This window comes from Argopecten irradians, chromosome 12 (assembly GCF_041381155.1).
Source record: "Argopecten irradians isolate NY chromosome 12, Ai_NY, whole genome shotgun sequence".
Lineage (NCBI taxonomy): Eukaryota > Metazoa > Mollusca > Bivalvia > Pectinida > Pectinidae > Argopecten > Argopecten irradians.
The window spans coordinates 39,981,610-39,997,985 of NC_091145.1; the positions used below are offsets into that span (position 1 = coordinate 39,981,610).

At 33.4% G+C, this 16,376-nt stretch overlaps 1 long non-coding RNA gene across 1 annotated transcript; it reads left to right on the top strand.

The window, feature by feature from the left end:
* The first annotated feature begins 5,184 nt into the window (after positions 1-5,184).
* Positions 5,185-15,836, top strand: LOC138305156 (uncharacterized). The gene is made up of 4 exons (XR_011205665.1): positions 5,185-5,470; positions 5,739-10,437; positions 11,512-11,871; positions 12,501-15,836. It is a non-coding gene; the product is annotated as an uncharacterized lncRNA (long non-coding RNA).
* Positions 15,837-16,376: the final 540 nt, after the last annotated feature.

Below are 16,376 nucleotides of genomic sequence, written 5' to 3' on the forward strand. Positions count from 1 at the left end.
GATGTTCACAGGGGAGGAAATTCAGAGGACGCCACAAACGACGTCATTTCTGTCCAGTTGCCATGTATCCAGAATTTGATGGACAGGAAGGAGTTAGCCGTAGATAATAAAGATGTGTTTTGTGAACAGGGTGTCTTTGATATCGCTCCAATCTTGTCGTTTTCTCACTGCTGGCAGACATCGGTTTACAGAAACATACATGTACTACTTTTAATTCAACATAAAACTGACTGCCCTTATCTTAACTAGAACTCATGTCGCGCACGGTATACTGCTTCTTAATCATCTCTGGCAATTGCCTACATATAGAACAGTAAAATGAATCAAATAGAACATGTCACACAATCCATAATTAAGTTATAATAATCATCGAACTCTACATAGCTAGAAATGTTTATCAAAAGCAAACATTAACACTGCGTAGCAAATTAAAACCATGGGCTATTACACTGGTTGTTACTGTAAAAAACCACGTACATGGTACATGTCTCATTCAATAGATCGTGGTCAAGTCCGCACATTACACGCAGGTTAAAACCTTTGTTTCTTTATAGCTAAGTGATAATATAGTGTTCATCACTAACATTAGAGACTTTTTATCCTTAGTAATAGCGTCTATCTCGTTTATGATAGCATCGCAAACACAATGGACGTAGAAGACATTTCTTTGGTAAAGAAATCATCATAAAGTGACGTGACACCTTCCGTGAAGTAAATTTTTTCAGTGTATCGCACGAGAAATATTTTGATCAGCATTTTTTTTTATAGCAAGGACATATATAATAAACATAAACAGATTAAGTCCTTCATAAAATGTTTAACTTTGTATGCATCGAATATTGTTTTCAAAACGACAAGGTGTGCGAAATAGTTTTAAGTCCTGCCAAATGTGTATACGTGTGCATTTGCTTCATGGAACCTGGTGCATTGCAAAGCATTGGAAATATGAAAAATCGTCCACAGACGTTAAAAGACGACATTAGAAATTGCATTCTATTGTGTCAACCGATTAAGGAACCTGTAAGCACTGGCTTAAGAAAGTAAAATTTAGTATTGGGCATGTGGCTGCTTGCTAGCATCAACACTGATCAAAGGACGGTTAACAAAAATGTAGGTCACATGCCTGATGATAAATTAAACAGAGTCAAAATAAAGTCAACTTCTGTCCATTTAAACTGTAAATACATAGTTGTTGATTAGATTAGATGGAGCTAAGAAATGGTTATACATTTTCGTTATTGATAATTTGTCGATATCATTCTAACTAAAGTCCACGTCGTAGCCGTCGGTGGTAAAACAATTCTCGATATGAAGTCATACATGTATGTAGTATATAAATATTGGTAACGCTGAAAATATGGCCTTGCTCGAAAGGTAGACCCCCAAATCTATGACACTGCAGTATGCCAAGGTCACTAGGACTTCACACTGTTCGCATCAACCACACGGGTATTGATTAATTCAAATTACCTAACATGATGGTCAGGAACAATGGGCGACTGAGGCTACATGTTGCCCCCTTCACCATATGTTCATGTAAGGTTGTATCATCGAGCTAACACACCGTATACGTACCTTAACCGACATCTCAAGAAGTCCAGTCATGAGCATGGCCAGTTGACTTATGTGGCATCCTCGTCTACATATTACATGTACTCATCGTACAAATACGTTACATTTTTACAACTGATGCTCCGTCAATAGGGATATGTATTTCAACTGGTTGTTGCACTTTAATTAATTTGATAATGAAGCTTTATATCAAGGATTTTTAAGTGAGATCTCATATACGTCCTTGTTTATATATTAAAATAAAAAAAAAAATTAAAAAAAAAAAAATAATCAAAATACGTGTATTATTGGGAAATGCATGGTTGTGACTGACATGCTTGATTAACACGTTGTACAGCTCCCGTCATCTCCACAACACGGCTGCCTGTCATGACAATAATTATAATTGAGGTGTATTCGTCATCACTTACTGTGTTTTCCCAGCTAGTTTTTACCTCATCCCAATTGCAATCTACCCCCCAGAATACGGTGTACGGTGTACCCAGGCTTTCCAGCATGTATGTACATGTATCTATTGTGATTTTAACGAAAAAGAAACTGAATCACATTTTTTATGCGACTGTGCCTTTTACAATGAAGAACGGCAAAGACTTTTTTAACAGATCTAATAGTATTAATAATGACTTTTTAAAGTATAGTTCTGATGAAGTTTTATTTCTTGATGTCAAACAGTGAAATGCAGTCTATTTTAGCTAGTTCTATATTCAGATTTTTAAAGAAAAGACGTTCAATTTTCTTTTTAGTTTACATGTACATATTATCAAAGCTATAACGTGTACTACATCGAATGTTTATATTTTTAACAGTGTCTTGTAAGTCATTTAGACTGGACATTTTAATTCAAATATATTTTATTGTATGTTTGAAAAATGTGTGACACGTACTCTAATAAAATAAATTATTATTATTATATATCTAATAAGAAATGGTATTTTATGTGTTTTCAAATTCATAAACCTATATGATTTTTAAACGGTAAAGTATATTTTGTTTGTCTTAACAAACTTCCATTGTAACAATTTCTAAAAATCACATGTACAAAAATAATACTGCAGCCCCATTCTCATGAAGCCGTGCAAACACAGAAGGCAACGATTCTGCCCTCTGGCTATATCTATCGATGGTCACCGTGAGGTACCTATATAGGAGATTTCAGAAAAGATGGCGTGACGTCACAGAAAGTTTACATCCGGGTCCTCAAAGGTACAAACACAATATGGCGACTTATAAAAACAATAACAGATACGTACATCACTGCTACAAAATCGATACTGTGACAAAAGTATACACTTTCATACTTGCAAATTCTGGCATTAAAATAGTTTCTTATTGTTTCAGAGGTTACAGACATTTATATTTACATTTTCTTATTGCTAAATATATTTGTGTAGATTTATATATAGTGTTGAGGCCAGCTTGTCGAAGCGGTGCCGGCCGTCACATGTACCCGCTTTTTGTTCACACGTAGAAATCCATGTTGTGAAAAAGTTATGAATAAATAATTGATTCAATGTATCATATTTTCTGTAATACACGGAAAATCTGTTCATGGAACACTATTTAATATAAATATAACGAAATGTGGAACCACCTGGTCAGACTACGGCCGCTCGTGCATGGCTTCTCCGGTAGATCACCTCGGACGACAGCCAATAGTTGGAAATATAATAATATTTATAGACGTAATTTACCAACGTAATAACTCAACAAGTACTTGTAAAAGATATATATTTCGTTATTTTCCTATATATAATCTGGGTTTTAAAATAAATGGTATACACCACTAGGTGTTACACATAAAATGAATGAAGTATGTGTACGTACACGTACAGTATTGCTGCCGATATCTCGAAAAATAAAATAGTGAAATCGATTCAATTTCAATGAGTTTATATTTTTAATTTTTAGTCACCCCTTATTCCATGTGCCGTTATGTGAAATGCCAAATATGAGGTGATATTACTTTTAAGTAATTATTGAATGCATGTTAGATAGACTTACATTGTCGATATATGAAATACCAACATAGCTAGATCGTAATACTATAAATGTGCCGACCAGACACATTGCGCACGGGCTTTTCGAGAATCCCTAAAATACTCGAATGTTTTGTTTTAAAAATATGATAAAAAGAGAAACTATAGAAATGACTCATTTGAATGTTCATAAACTAAATTCCAAAATTTCTAACTGACGAAAAAGTTAACCAGAATAAAAATTAATTTTGAGTGACTCTGCAAAAAAAGTGAGCGATAATTCGGGATCTCTGCAGAACGTGGTACGTTTAATGGCTGCCGTGCGCTTTTGGGAAGATCAACGAAGGGAAATTATAAAGAAATTTTCATAACACCACACAACGAAATACAATTTTAAACCAAGTTACAAAATCTTAGAAAACAGTAAGTCTCGCATATTAAAAATGTCCCTTATATTAAATATTGTTAAACTTGGAAAATATAATATGTTAGTATTACTGTTAAAAATAGTGAAACTTCTGTCAATGTTTATACGTAAGACAAATGTCGATGTCGCCCTGTGATTTTATTAACTCGTGTGCGAGTCGCAAATTTAGAGTAAAAAACAGAGTAAAAATATAAGAATAACCAGTTTTATAATAACAAAATAATATATGTTAAAAATATCTATAAACCCTTTTTTAATTAATAATCAAAACGCAATAGTTCTCGGATTGTCGCACAATATTTATTACAAAAGAATGTAAAACAAACATCCCCAAGCGGCTTGTGTCCCACTATGTTCTTAATGTGGTAGATAATAACAGATTTGAAACCATTGAGCGCCGCGGGATGTTACCTTTGTGTGAACGTTCATCGTCCATCTTTCAGAAATCTCCTATAGCTGGATACTGCCTACCTGGATATGTTTGACAAGTTATAGATTATTGGACCAGCCTCCACACACTTTACACTAACAACAATGAGTGGGACCGTGGCAAAAAGTGGGTAAACCGTAAAAACATTAATTAAAACAAGCATAAATGTAGTGAACAATCACGTTAGCATCACGCCACCAATAAGTGGAGTACGTCACATACTTTAAAGTGGATTTAATTATGCATGGACTTTCTTTTATAGACTTTCAGTTTTTAATAAAGGATACGTAATTAAACTCTTTTTACGTACATTACACTTAGAACTTAAATTAGCAAAAGAAAATAATATATATAAGTGTAAATATATATTTTAATGAAAGACGATCTAGAACAGTATCGCTAGATAACTAATTGATTTGCATCAAATCTTATTTATTTAAAAGCGATGTATTTACCCGGTATATGATTGTATTACTTACATTGTATAGTTTATTATGAAATAAAAAGTGTCTCAAAAGCACAATAAGACTGGTTTATGCTGCAATTCACAGCTGTTTTTGACTGTGAAAATGCTTGTATTTCATGTAAATGATAAATATATTTAATGCAATCTACCTATAATACATTGACTTTTGAAAACGTAATATATTTTAGATAAGAAATGGAACCTACAGATATAAAATCAAATAGACATATACTTAATGAACAAAGATTTATCTTTCAACTTTTGCAATGAAAAGGGGTTTTATTAGATTAATGTAGCAGCGAGGATGTGTTGTAAATGCTCTTTCTTTCAAATACATTTTTCACATTTGACAAATGCATTCATTTTCCAAGACATCATTTTAGTTTAACGTTTTTTTCTTCAAATTTAATGTTTTGTCCTAGCACTTTAATTTATCTAGCCTATCGTTATGCACTTGGCTTGTGTCATATTGCGCATGTCCATGCCGGAAGTGCTGATGCTGCCACTCTGAAATGCTGCTGCTGCTCTGGAAAGTCCGACACCCACGGGTCTCTGATAGAGGGGAAGTGTGCTAACATGGTCATCATCGATGCTCCTAGGTAAAAACTGAGGAGATCGTTACGTTTAGTCCTATTTGGTAGTTAATGAAACAGCGGTATGATAAGTAAATTTATAGTAACTACAATGCAGTATGTTATATAAACCATTTTAATTCCTTATATTCGTGAGTACAATATTTGTTATACTTATAGTCACCTCTGTTCTATTTCCACTAATCATCTTTAAGTTACTATCATTGATCGTTTTTAGCCTACCTTTCCGTTATGTTTGTGTAAGCTACATCTTTCTCTTTGTATTACTTTTCAGATGGGAGCACATTTTATACCAACTTGGTTTCCAAAACGATCTCATTGACTTTGTTGTGTGTGACGGAAACGTCGTGTATGAAAATGATTTCTAATACAACTCGTATAATACTATAATGTAATATTGATTTATCATACAATCGTTTGAATAAAAATTAATAGAAAAACACGTTTTGTTTTGTTTAAGTACAGTTGTAATTGTCAATAATGATAAACAGCGATCGTTCAGACAGCTTGATAAGCATTTTAGTGATTTCTATATGGGTCAAATACAGTTATAATATACTACGATGGTGATTAATATGTTAAAGGCATTATTTAACACTTTCCTCGTGGCGTCTCCGTGAAACAAGGAAATGGAAACATACAATGCTAAGATCCCAAGTAAAGTATCTAATAGGTCTTAATTAAAAAATCTCCATTCCCAGCCTCTGGTAGAAGGTATAAGGAACCTATACTATAGTCGAAATAGGGGTACTTAACAGTTTAAATAATTATCACGATCACAATAAATATCACGAAACAAAAGCAGATATCACTGTGTTGTACAATTTCTCAAAAAGAAGTGTTTATGGATGATGGACTGTGCCAGATGTAATGGCCTGGAGTATGGAAATCAAAAGGTGCCTAGCTTTACTTATAATGCCCATTTAAATAACTGAAATAAATATGTATATACTTCCCATGCACAAGGTAATACAATAGTTTGTACCTATGTACGAACAAAGGACAATAACTCGGGAAAAAACCAACTAATGTCTTTTTGAAAGCGACGTATCATGAGAATTCGGTACTTTTGGCAACCATCGATGGATTAGGGGTATAATATATTATCACATTAATTTAGTTTTTGAGGATGTGGGGTAGTATTTTTATGGCGGTAGTTGTGGTTAATTTTTACTGACACATACATCGAGCAAATTCGCCAAAAGCAGCTGTTAAATCAGCCCGACGTGATGACAACCCCAACACACCTGCCAGCTGTTTATTGTTCGTTAAGTCACCCAGCGTAAGATAATCATGAGGAGCTACCTTCCCTAACCGTAGGTGATGTGTACTTACAATGCATTAAATGTGCTATCTCTTTCACACCTGAATTAAACTTTAGGGCGAGTAAAGAAAATATATAATAACTCTCTTGACCTTTTTTACCTACCTAGAAATATTGTAAATGCATGATTAGAATTTTGTACTTTTAAGTAGAACCACGATGAAGAAATTATTTAATAAATCGGTTAGACCTTTACATACCCAATCTTGAAATAAGGTGTCAATGTATAGACAGATTTGGTTTACCCTCAAGTAAAACTAACAAAATATTCAATCATAGCACATGTCAATTTTCTACGTACATCTGCTCGATATAACATTGTATAAATATCAGATATTGGGTTAAATACCCGTATACCCAATCCTGGCACTGTCGGCAGCGACACACATGACATGGTATATAGATTGATCGAAGAGTATATTCTAGTTCTGGAATCGGTTATTCGTTATTATACGGAAATAATGAATATTTTCGAAATGCGTTATAAATATCTTCTTGTAATGAAAGAGAAAAAAAGATTTGTCTTCTATCATGATGAAGAAGAAACTGTCAGTATTATATAGAGTCCACCTGAATCAATCTGACAATACTATATATATAAAAGATAGGTGTTCAAGCTTACCAACGGGAACGTCAAGGTCGTGTAATCTGTGATAGAATCAATTTAACAATTCAGTAACGTATACAGTATGAAGCTAACAAACCGCTATCCTATAATAGCGTACAATGACGGTTAAAGGTGCATTAATTAAGTCCGTATCAAATTCACACAGAACCTGTCGTCTTGATAAAGACTAAATTATGCAAGACTTCATATAAATTGGTTAGGATCCGTCTTTTCTATCCACCACACTACTGAGGTAAATAGTCTACAGTGTTCCCTTTATAATGGTTACAATAGGCAGAAGTACATTATAATCAACACGTGTGGTAAAGATAATGGGCGATTTAATGAATAAAACATATGTTCGTTCTAGCTATATATTCTTTAATACCACGTGTTAGTTTCAAATTCAGTTTATTGCTGTATAATATTATAGAAATGTTATTGGTAAGTAAAGATGGGTTATATTTTGACACTCTTCTCTTTGAACTCAGAATAACATTTTCAAATCCATTAAGTAATAATAAGGCATCCTTCTAAATATGCTAATGAATAATTAATTCAATACAAAAGATTTCATTAACATTATTATGGAAATAGCGATAGGTCGTATAACCCCTTACTTACTAGTTAAACGACTACCATGTTCAAACATGTATGCGGTACTAAATACAGATGTAAATCCTGTATTATATATTCCCGTATGTTCAGAAAGTTTAGTCTTTACTTCACTACCTAGGTGATGCAATAAATTACAACGGTTAAAAAAGGATCACATTTTCCCATCGAAACATCAAAATAACTTTTTCGTAATTATCTGTACTATCGATTATTTTATTTTTGCAAAATTCAACATTAAAAAGAACCACTTTTATTGACATTTATTTTCAGTTTCTTTCATAATCGTATTTTATAACTTCTTTCAATACCGTATGAGTTCTTCTTCTATTTTTATCAAGTTCCGATGAAGGAAGCAAACGCAATGTATCGATATTTTGTTTCAGAGCATCACTATCGAGCCCAGTAGGTCGAAATGATTAATAGTCATAATGTTTTCAAATTAACTGCATCATTCCTTCAAATAATGATATCAATTGTAGCTTGCATAGGTAGTAGATATGTAGTGGACTGTCGAACATTTCCCAGCATGCATGAAGCTGTAGGAACTAGTCTAGTACTGCAGATAATGCATATGGTTAAACTATATTAATTTCGATCATTTAGCAGATTATTTAATTCTACATATGTACTTTACATATGTAGGTGAGGAAATATCATCGCTTCCTCTAATGGTTTAAGACTATTTACAAGATCAATTACATCAAACATTGATTGGAAATTTCCAACCACACGAACCACACTGCTAACTGTCTGATTGTAAGTAGAAGTTGTAAGCAATGTGAAAAATGTAAGCGAGAAAATAGCCTTTGTGTGCGAGTCTATTAAATGGATTATAATTTTGTTCAATGTGTATTCTGTCCAGATGATCATTGTCGTGCATAACATTATTAGACAATATTGTCTGTAACTTCCGTCGTTATTAACCATCATTACAGAAACTGATTTTTGTCCTTTTAGACTCATTGTTTCTTCATAGAAGTCGATCATTTTAGGACATTTATGAAGTGGTCTATATGATGTGGATGGATATAATCCCAGTCCTAAAGACTTAGAGAAAATATCATAAATGGTTATGTGAAATTGATATGTACACGGATACGGTTTTGAATTGTTCCATTTTTAATCGTGTTTCTTTTTTATCATTCTGGTGTCAAATACCACATAATTTAATGTACTGTGAGGATACAAAATGTTTTATCATGATGTTTTGTTCCACAACTAAATGTAACATTGTGTTACAGATGGGCTTGACTATTGTTAAGACCACTAGACCCGAATAGAAAAACCTACCTAACATTGTCACCATTGTCGAATATCTACAAAATTAATAAGCTCCTTCGCGTTTAATGGCCTCTAGCCTTGCATATTCAGCAGATCTTTTATCTACATCTCGAAACTCGCATAGTGGGAAATATTACGCCCAACCATAAATGCACATCACAATGTTTGTTTATCGGTTACATCTTTCTGGTTTATGCACATGATAAGCCATATTCCAAATGGTATGTAATTATATCCATAGACAGTGCGGTTGAATTCCTTAAATTGTCCTTTATACGTCACTGTCAAAGGTCATAGGAATATCATATACAGACATGTAGATGGTCATAGTTCATAATTCTTCATATCAGCAACTGTTAGCCTTATGAATGGGATTAGAATCCGGGGGAGCTCTATGAATGACAAATGGGTGTTGTTGTAACAATGATGCCATTTGACTGTTTCTGCACTTTAGTGTAGACTGCTTAGTATCAGATCATTCTTAGGCGTAGACAGCATTGTAATGTCATGTTCCAGTAGGATGCATTTTTTATTATCTTTTGTCTCGTCACAACACATGCTAGATAGCTATCTCTGTTAGTGTATCCGATGTATGCTGTAACGTATCAATCAGCATACCATCAGCTTGAATGGAAATTCATTTTTCCAACTTTTTTATGATTAAGTAAAGTTAATGAAATTATTTTCGCTGACACAATAACGATAATTTGCGATGGTTTCTGCCATTTCAGCAGAGCCTTTGTTTTACAGAAATCATTCAAATGTGACAGGAATGTATGATATGTAGATACAGGTGTTGTGCATACGTAAGCTATCCATACCTTTTTTATAAGAAGCAGTAGCTGTTTTGTATGCTCACTGAAACGTAATGTATATTCTTCCCCCTCGTTCATTACATTATCACACATGAGTAAGCTTGTTGACCTGTCTTGTGACCTACATATCTTGGGGCGTATATAAGAGGGAGGCAATAAACTTCGCCACACACCACATACATCTCATCCCCCCTCACATGTACCTCACACCTCCTCACACACACACACCACATGTAACACCTACAATCTGCCATGACAACTGTGATCCACTGTGAACAGTGACAGATGTGAGCTCCTGGATACAGGAGGATTTCACACAAACACCCATGTAAGTAATCTTTTCGTATTTTATTATTTCAATTTTTTGCATTAAGCTTTTAATCACCACGTGGTATTTCGTTTGTTTCCTGTATGATGTCAAAATGTTAGTCCAGGAATTTTGTTTAAACATCCTTCTTTTGATATGATCATTTATGGTTTAAGGTTCCATACTAAAAAATGGAATTTAAAACTTCCTCGTGTATACAAGATCTGGATTACTGTCTTTGACACATTACTTCCCGTAATTTTCTATTCTATAAGGAAGATTTATGAAATATAAACACTCAGCGGTATGAAATTTTGGTCATAATATCTCCATCGGGTTTTGATAGAACAAGGAAATGAAACTATTCGATATGCAATTTTTATGTAAATTTGTATTCTATTAGATGTAAGTATCGACATGTTTGTGAAATAGTATGGCGAAACGAGATATTTCATTATTTGCACAACCACGTACTGGTGTAATTTAAAATCACGAAAAGATTGAATGTTTATCGCTACCAAAGCATGTCGGCTGCTTCAGGGGTGCAATTTATCATCATCTTTCACAGTGACAAATAGAACGAGTTGTAATTGTATGTAAACAATATTTCAATCGCTGCTGGCAATTATCTGTACATAAGTGAACTCGTATTTGTGCTCTAGTTATATTGTGTGAAGTTTTATGGATCGCCTTCATCATCATTCATGCGACACGTCCTTTTATGCTGTTTTTTTAACATAAAATCTCTATTTAAAGATATTTTATAATCTTAAAGAATGTAGTAGAGACTTTATAGATGTAAACTTCAACATACTGAAATTCTGACCTGTTTTTAAACGTTTATGTAAGTACGGATAACTTCAATTTATGAATTTGTGTGATATATTAACGTCACTGCTATTGGTGGTAATACCGTGGGTTGAATATTTGATTGCGTTTCCTTCAGTTTTTTGTTATTTCTATTCATTATGTTACGAATTTTCGCGATTGAATTTACGAAGACGTCGCCTGGTTTAAATTATATTGTCATTTACCGCCAATAAAATTGGTTGAGCTCACGTTGTTTATTTATGACTGATATTTATGTACTTGCAGAGCCTGGGGATGAGGGTACTAACACGAAGAGAAAGGATTGACTGACGAGTAGTCGTTATCAATAACATCTGTTTATAACGATACAACACATCCTACTTGTTATCGCCAACGTCCACTGACGGCACAACATGTCTCTCTCGCCAGAATGTCATGTTCAGGGCTTCAATATGAACATCAAGATTCATACGATGTGGCAGTTGATTAGGAGACATCTGTAGTTGGTTGTTCCAGACATTCCTACAAGTACAGTACAGCTACAGATGTTTACAATAATCATATTCCAGCAACTACTACTTTTGACTTATGGATTTGTCAGAAGCGGGAATACTTCACATATCAACTTGCCATGTTCAGAGCAAGGTAATTGTATTTGATCTGAGAGCAACTTCATCATCAGCATAAAACAACTGTCTTTTTGTGCCAAAGATGAAATCTTGTTCTACTGAAGGTAGTTTTCCAAGGCACTGCCTACACATTATTAATATGTGATTATCTATCTTCAACAATGCACAATGGCTGTAATATGTTTTGGAATATTGTATAAAAACTTCATTGTGATTGATTCTGTAGCTATACAAAGAACTACGATACAGTACAATGCCTATGTTAGCGGGATAACACTATACAATCGACCAACCGTTAGAGCATGGTCGCGTTGTAGTTTTAGTAGTCAGATAAGGTCTTTATGCTTACATTCATAATGAGTATGTTAATTTTAAGTGAAAAACAATAAATTACCCAACAATATGAGTGTAGGATGTGTATATATTTACCAAATTTCCGACATGTATGACACTTTTGATTTACAAAACACGCTTTTTAGTTGAAAACACAAGCAAGAACTTAATAGGTGAACGTGATTATACTACAGAACAGTTTACCATTTGTATAGAGAACGGTGTTCCGACATGCATTTTAAATGTTTCCATTTATATCTCTGGTACTTATCTAATGCCCATGCTAATTGGTGGTGAACCACTCTGTTTCAGTAAATGCCAGAGAGACGAGACAATGATAAAGCATTTCCTTTTAAGAGACATCAGGATAAAATGACACATCAAATTGACTTCAAAACGAGTCTACAGGACAGATGTCTGAAAGGATACGACACGCCATAGAGAGACATTATAGGACGTTCTGCCATATTGGAAATGGCGTTAGAATCAAACAATACGCCATATTGGAAACTACATCCGAATTATTCTGCACGCCTGGAGAAGGGGAAGGTCAATAGAGCAAACTCATTCTTCATATAGTAACATTATAAAGACACTATATTAATGGAAAATAGCACATTGAAATAGACACTACTTTTAATGAATAATAACACATTGAAATAGGCACTACTTTTAATCACTACGCATGCCTGGTTGCACTTATCTGTTTTTGCCTGCATGATTCTATTTTGATTTTGTCTAGTTGTAGTAGTAGTATTAGCAATAGTAGATGTAGAAGTAGTAGTAGCAATATTAGCAGTAGTAGTAGAGTAGATGTAGAAGTAGTAGTAGCAGTAGGAGTTGTATGTGGTGGGTTACCATATCGTGTGTTTAAGTAGGTAGAGACGTAGTTTTAGAGCGTTTGTGGTGGTGGGTTTTGTTTTATTATTACAACAGTAGAAGTAGTAGTAGAAATAGTGGTAGTAGTAGAGTAGTATTAGTATTAATAGTAGTATTGTAGTAGAAGAATTAGTAGTAGAATTTTTGTCTGCTTTTATATACAGTATATTCAAGGATTTGCATGGTTTGGTGTAGTATCGCTATAGCTTCCATTAATATAGTACTAAAAGTAGTGTTTATTTCAATTCAGTTTAAAAAGTACACCCATGTATACTTACACACCTACAATTTATACACTTATTTCACACATACAATACTTTAAGACTCTTTCATAAGTGGATATGAAGGATAGGGATATTATACCCCTATCCTTCATATCCACTTATGCAAGAGTATTTTTCTCTCATACCTCGACGTTTCATTGCAATTTTACTGCTATGATTTCTTACCATTTTGAAATAAATTCGGGGAAAAACGCGACTGTAAGTTAATTCTCCATACATAAAAATATGCGTGATATTTTCCACGCAAATCCCTTTGTGTGTATCTTTTAAAGCAAATCCCGCCTAGTTTCTAAAAAAATGTTATAATTGTACCTAGCAAATAGTGATTCTGTTGATACTGTGACGTCACGAGGCATTATTGCATGGGTAGCCATGCAATACAGCCTCAGGCGACATGAGTGTATTGCCCTGGACCAGCCAGTATTACACGTGTAGGTATGAGAGAAATTAAATGTATGTTTAGTTTCTTGATTCCCGCAACACAATAAAATACCTCGCGGAAATCAAGTTATGTGCAACAATTACACAATTTTGTATGTTAACTTCGGGGAGATGTCATGTTTGACAGTTTTGAAAATTTAAGTTAATATCATAAACACAATATGGTAACACATCAGAGAAATAGTAACTTCTTCTATAAATCTTTATCCAGAATATAAAAGTATAATGTGTAACCCATAATACATCATTTTAATTTAAAGCACTGATTTGATCTTTTTGACATCAATATTTAATGAAGTAATGTATTTATTCCAATTAAGTACAAAATCAGTTTCGTTAACATTATTTCCTGTTGAATACCCACTGGGATCATTACTTAAATTAATACCTCACATTGAGATATTCCGCATTTTTAACATATCACGATGACTACTGTAAACAAACTTCTGCGTGCGATTGATTTTCGCAAATTTCGCGATCAAAGTAAATTCGCGAACGTTTATCTCCGCGAATTGATATCATTGAATAAAAGAAAATCCGCAAAAATAAATCTCTGAGAACTTATTTTGAAATAGAAATCGAGAAATGTTCGCTAAAAACAGTTGGTTTACAGTAAATGTTTTAATGGTTTTTGAATCGATATTGCATGCGTTTGAATTGAAACAGTAGTTTAGAAGTAATAAGTAGAGTGTGTGACGTAGAATAGTTTACTAACAAAACTTAATACAATTTACTAACAATATATTTTTGATGTGTTTAACTATCCACAGCACTGTATTGACAAAGCGGTGACTGTTGGAGCCTGGGTCTATACTTACAATACTTACAATGTACTTACATATCTAATAATTAGTAGTAGCTGTAGTTTAGTAGTAGTAGTAGTAGTAGTTTTAGAAGTTGCAGTTGTAGTAGATTTAGTGTGGTAGTATATTAGTACACTATACAATTGGGCGGTACAGCGATCGAGTACGTGCTGTATTTTGTATTCACTGTGACACACTGGAAAATGCAGAAAATCTACCGAGAAAAGTTATCAATTGATTAAAGAACTTTGTTATTTAGGGAAAGATAAAACTTTATAGCCTATGGTCACATTGGTCCAGTGTGTATGCATCCGGTTGTACAGTGTACTTTAGGTGAGTGATGCATGCGTTTTTATATCTATTATACTCGTCACGAGGCGATGTTCTATTGAACTCTAGCCTAAGACAATTCCACAAGGTCATTATTGGTGATGGTTTTAGTGACTGTGATACTGGTTATATTTGCGGCTAAGCGCGATGTAAAATGTTTCGGCAAACATAACCATTAACATAGTATGTGTGCTTTTATATTTATTATCTATTTATTAAGCGGTAGTTCTAGTCAATAGTTATTTACCTATGTTAATATGCTCAATTAGTTGTTTTTAATATCTAATATATTTGCTTCTGTAGTATTTTTCATTGTACAGTAATTGAAGATCTTTGATTTTAGTTGATTAGTGTCGTAAATTACTCTTGGTCAGTCACCATTCACACCTGGATTTTGTATTTGGAGAAAAGGAAAATTAAGTTTAAATATCATTGATGGAATTGTAGTTCAAAGCCGAACTATTATTTAAATGAACTTTACCTTGTAAATTTGTTCTTTATTTTTTGTCTTAAATACACATTGTTTTCCCAACTCCCATTGGTTTACTTCCTTGATATAAAATGTAGATCGCATTATAACTATATAAAATGCAAAGAATTGAAACCAGCAGATGTGATCTGATCTTGGTGCTCTAGATGTAAATTAAGGCCGTTCCCACGACAGCAGTTTTCACTGTTCACATGCCAGAGGAGTTAACGACCAAAGTCATTTGTCAATTAAAGCAGTTACATTTAGTTACCGTAGCTATATATATGTTGATTTATAGTTCGTAGACTTAATTATGTGTCATGTGTTTAGTATTTACATATCCAAGCTAGTTAGGTGTTATAAGTTTAAAATACATATCCAAGTTAGACTATTTAATTATGTTGGTTATTGCTTTGTAGAACAAATAAAAAGCTTTAGAGTCTCTCGTTTTGTTTGTTATATGTCCTATTTGTAAGATAAGATAGTGCATGAACACTGTTACCAATACAAGAGTTGTAGTTACATGGGAGTTAGGAAATACTCGAGGTGAATGTATAGCACTAGACAGATTTCAACAAGTTTGACATAGGGCGTATTCTGCATTGGAAAATCCCAAAATGTTTGTTATTATCTAAATTTATAGTGGGGCCTTTATTTCAATTTTACTTATCAAGACACACACAGAGATAAGTATCTGTTAGGAAACAATTATAGTTTGGAATTGTATAACTTACCCTAACCACAATCCAACAACTCTCACTAAATATTGGTATCCGTGAGACGTTGACGTTCAAAGCAATTTAAAATACTATTTAAAACTAAAAATTCAATAAAATTTTAACAATTAATTAAGGAATTTAAAAAAAAATCAAAGATATCATATTGACCTTAATGGCAATAGATAATAAATTTTACGATAAAAGCTAATGTAACTCGCCAAATCATTAAACCAGGAAACTAATTAAGAGTAATTAAATAGGTC